This window comes from Arachis hypogaea, chromosome 17, assembly GCF_003086295.3.
Source record: "Arachis hypogaea cultivar Tifrunner chromosome 17, arahy.Tifrunner.gnm2.J5K5, whole genome shotgun sequence".
Taxonomy (NCBI): domain Eukaryota; kingdom Viridiplantae; phylum Streptophyta; class Magnoliopsida; order Fabales; family Fabaceae; genus Arachis; species Arachis hypogaea.
The window spans coordinates 51698166-51703165 of record NC_092052.1 but is presented as its reverse complement, the minus strand read 5'-3'; the positions used below and the strand labels follow the sequence as shown (position 1 = coordinate 51703165).

Below are 5000 nucleotides of genomic sequence, written 5' to 3'. Positions count from 1 at the left end.
TTTGCAAAAAAAAAAATTTCAAAAATATGTTCTTGATGTTCATCATGATCTTCAAAGTGTTCTTGGTGTTCATCTTGACATTCATAGCATTCTTGCATGCATTCATTGTTTTGATCTAAAAATTTTCATGCATTGCATCTTTTTCATGTTTTCCCTCTCATCATAAAAATTTCAAAAATCAAAAAAATATCTTTCCCTTTCTCTCTCTTAAAATTTCGAAAATTAGATTTGACTTTTTTAAAAATTTTTAAAATCTAGTTGTTTTATGAGTCAAATCAAATTTTCAATTTAAAAATCTCATCTTTTTCAAAATCTTTTTCAAAAATCAAAATCTTTTTCATTTTTTTTAGTTATTTTCGAAAATTTTAAAAATGTTCTTCAAAAATCTTTTTCTTATCTTTATCTCCTAATTTTCGAAAATAACATCATCAATTAATGTTTTGATTCAAAAATTTCAAGTTTGTTACTTACTTGTTAAGAAAGATTCAAACTTTAAGTTCTAGAATCATATCTTGTGATTTCTTGTGAATCAAGTCATTAATTGTGATTTTAAAAATCAAATCTTTTTCAAAACTAATTTCAATCATATCTTTTCAAAAATATCTTCCTATCTTATCTTTTTCAAAATCATATCTTTTTCAAAAAAAAAAATTTGATTTTAAATATCTTTTCTAACTTCTTATCTTCTCATCTTTTAAAAAATTGATTTTCAAATTTGTTTCAACTAACTAACTAACTTTTTGTTTGTTTCTTATCTTTTTCAAAACTACCTAACTAACTCTCTCTCTCTCTAATTTTCGAAAATATCTTCCCTCTTTTTCAAAAATTCTTTTTAATTAACTAATTATTTTAATTTTTGATTTTTTTTATTATTTTCGAAAATTACTAATCTTTTTCAAAAACTATTTTCAAAAATCACTAACTCTTCTTCAAAAGTAATTTTCGAAAATCCTCTCCCTCTCTCATCTTATTCTAATTATTTATTCATCTACTAACACTTCTCTTCATCTCACATCACTGCTCCTATCCTTACTCTTGTGTTTGGATTCTTCATTCTTCTTCACCCCTATTCCTTTTCTTCTTCTACTAACAGTAAGGAACGTCTTTACTGTGACATAGAGGATTCCTCTTCTTTTCTTGTTCTCTTCTCTTTCTTATGAGCATGAACAAGGAAAAAGGCATTCTTGTTGAAGCTGATCCAGAACCTGAAAGGACTCTGAAGAGGAAACTAAGAGAAGCTAAATTACAACAATCCAGAGACAACCTTATTGAAAATTTCGAACAAGTAAAGGAGATGGCAGCCGAACCCAACAACAATAATGCAAGGAGAATGCTGGGTGACTTTACTGCACCAAATTCCAATTTACATGGAAGAAGCATCTCCATTCCTACCATTGGAGCAAACAACTTTGGGCTGAAACCTCAATTAGTTTCTCTGATGCAGCAAAACTGCAAGTTTCATGGACTTCCATCTGAAGATCCTTTTTAGTTCTTAACTAAATTCTTGCAGATCTGTGATACTATTAAGACTAATGGAGTAGATCCTGAAGTCTACAGGCTCATGCTTTTCCCTTTTGCTGTAAGAGACAGAGCTAGAATATGGTTGGACTCTCAACCTAAGGATAGCCTGAACTCTTGGGATAAGCTGGTCAAGGCTTTCTTAGCCAAGTTCTTTCCTCCTCAAAAGCTGAGTAAGCTTAGAGTGGATGTTCAAACCTTCAGACAGAAAGAAGGTGAATCCCTCTATGAAGCTTGGGAGAGATACAAAAAACTAACCAAAAAGTGTCCTTCTGACATGCTTTCAGAATGGACCATCCTGGACATATTCTATGATGGTCTGTCTGAATTAGCTAAAATGTCATTGGATACCTCTGCAGGTGGATCCATTCACCTAAAGAAAATGCCTGCAGAAGCTCAAGAACTCATTGACATGGTTGCTAATAACCAGTTCATGTACACTTCTGAGAGGAATCCTGTGAGTAATGGGATGCCTATGAAGAAGGGAGTTCTTGAAATTGATACTCTGAATGCCATATTGGCTCAGAATAAAATATTAACTCAGCAAGTCAATATGATTTCTCAGAGTCTGAATGGAATGCAAGCTGCAACCAATAGTACTCAAGAGGCATCTTCTGAAGAAGAAGCTTATGATCCTGAGAACCCTGCAATAGCAGAGGTGAATTACATAGGTGAACCATATGGAAACACCTATAATCCATCATGGAGAAATCATCCAAATCTCTCATGGAAGGATCAAAGGCCTCAACAAGGCTTTAATAATGGTGGAAGAAACAGGTTTAGCAACAGCAAACCTTTTCCATCATCCACTCAGCAACAGACAGAGAACTCCGAACAAAATACCTCTAATTTAGCAAACTTAGTCTCTGATCTATCTAAGGCCACTGTAAGTTTCATGAATGAAACAAGGTCCTCCATTAGAAATTTGGAGGCACAAGTGGGCCAGCTGAGTAAAAGGATCATTGAAATCCCTCCTAGTACTCTCCCAAGCAATACAGAAGAAAATCCAAAAGGAGAGTGCAAGGCCATTGAATTAAATACCATGGCCAAACCTGTAAGGGAAGGAGAGGACGTGAATCCCAAGGAGGAAGACCTCCTGGGACGTCCAGTGATCAATAAGGAGTTTCCCTCTGAGGAACCAAAGGAATCTGAGGCTCATCTTGAGACCATAGAGATTCCATTAAACCTCCTTATGCCATTCATGATCTCTGATGAGTATTCCTCTTCTGAAGAGAATAAGGATGTTACTGAAGAGCAAGCTGCCAAGTTCCTTGGTACAATCATGAAGCTGAATGCCAAATTATTTGGCATTGATACTTGGGAAGATGAACCTCCCTTGTTCACCAATGAACTAAGTGATCTGGATCAACTGACATTGCCTCAGAAGAAACAGGATCCTGGAAAGTTCTTAATACCCTGTACCATAGGCACCATGATCTTTAAGGCTCTGTGTGACCTTGGTTCAGGGATAAACCTCATGCCCCTCTCTGTAATAGAGAAACTGGGAATCTTTGGGGTGCAAGCTGCTAAAATCTCATTAGAGATGGCAGACAGTTCTAGAAAACAGGCCTATAGACAAGTAGAGGACGTGTTAGTAAAGGTTGAAGGCCTTTACATCCCTGCTGATTTCATAGTCCTAGATACTGGGAAGGCTGAGGATGAATCCATCATCCTAGGAAGACCTTTCCTAGCCACAGCAAGAGCTGTGATTGATGTTGACAGAGGTGAACCAGTCCTTCAATTGAATGAAGACTCCCTTGTGTTTGCAACTCAAGGTTATCCCTCTGCAACCATGGAGAGGAAGCATGAAAAGCTTCTCTCACTACAGAGTCAACCAGAGCCCCCACAGTCAAACTCTAAGTTTGGTGTTGGGAGGTCACAACCAAATTCTAAGTTTGGTGTCAAACCCCCATATCCAAACTCTAAGTTTGGTGTTGGGAGGTCTCAACAAAGCTCTGCACATCTGTGAGGCTCCATGAGAGCCCACTGTCAAGCTATTGACATTAAAGAAGCGCTTGTTGGGAGGCAACCCAATGTTTATTTATCTAATCTTTATTGTTTTTCATGTTTTATTAAGTTCATGATCATGTGAAGTCACAAAAAAAAATAGAAAAATTAAAAGCAGAATCAAAAACAGCAAAAAAAAAATCACACCCTAGAGGAAAACCTTACTGGCGTTTAAACGCCAGTAAGAAGCATATTTTGGGCGTTCAACGCCAGAACAGAGCATGGTTCTGGCGCTGAACGCCAGAAAGGGGCAGCATCTGGGCGTTTGAATGCCAGAAATGCACCCTGGAGAAGAGCTGGCGCTGAACGCCCAGAACAAGCATGGTTCTGGTGTTCAACGCCAGAAATGGGCCACAAATGGGCGTTCAACGCCCAAAACAAGCACCAATCTAGTGCTGAACGCCCAGAGTTGTGTGCAAGGGCATTTTGCATGCCTAATTTGGTGCAAGGTTGTAAATCCTTGAACACCTAAGGATTTGTAGACCCCACAGGATCACCTCAGGATCTGTGGACCCCACAGGATCCCCACATACCTCCACTCACCTTACCTCCTCATAATCCTATATCTCCCTCTCTCTCCATTCATGATCATCCCTTCTGTTTTCCATTTACCACTCACATCCATACACCCACCTACCTTCAAAATTCAACATCTCTCTCCCACCCAATCCCACCTATATGGCCGAATACACACATCCCCCCATCTCCTCCATATCTTCTTCTTCTTCTTCTTCTATTCTTTCTTCTTTTGCTCGAGGGTGAGCAACATTCTAAGTTTGGTGTGGTAAAAGCATAAGCTTTTTGTTTTTCCATTACCATTAATGGCACCTAAGGCCAGAGAAACCTCAAGAAAGAGGAAAGGGAAGACAATTGCTTCCACCTCTGAGCCATGGGAGATGGAAAGATTCATCTCACAAGCCCATCACTAAGAAAAGGATGGAGCAAACAAGAGAGCCCACTGATGGAGCTCAAGAAAAACATAAGGAAGCTCATCATCAATAAATCCTTGAGATACCTCAAGGGATGCATTTTCCTCCACAAAACTATTGGGAGCAATTCAACACCTCCCTAGGAGAATTAAGTTCCAACACGGGACAATTAAGGGTGGAACATCAAGAGCACTCCATCATCCTTCATGAAATAAGAGAAGATCAAAAAGCAATAAGGGATGAGCAACAAAGACAAGGAAGAGACATAGAAGAGCTCAAGGACATCATTCGTTCCTCAAGAAGGAAACGCCACCATCACTAAGGTGGACTCATACCTTGTTCTTACTTTCTCTATTTTTCGTTTTCTTTATGTTAAGTGCTTATATATGTTTGTGTCTTCATTACATGATCATTAGTATTTAGTAACTATGTCTTAAAGTTATGAATGTCCTATGAATCCATCACCTCTCTTAAATGAAAAATGTTTTAATTCAAAAGAACAATAAGTACATGAGTTTAGAATTTATCCTTGAAATTAGTTTAATT

The 5000-nt window shown here is 37.7% G+C and overlaps 1 non-coding gene across 1 annotated transcript; it reads right to left on the bottom strand.

The window, feature by feature from the left end:
- Positions 1-1693: 1693 nt before the first annotated feature.
- LOC112767550 (small nucleolar RNA R71) lies at positions 1694-1801 on the bottom strand. Its single transcript, XR_003184993.1, has one exon. It is a non-coding gene; the product is annotated as a small nucleolar RNA R71 (small nucleolar RNA).
- Positions 1802-5000: the final 3199 nt, after the last annotated feature.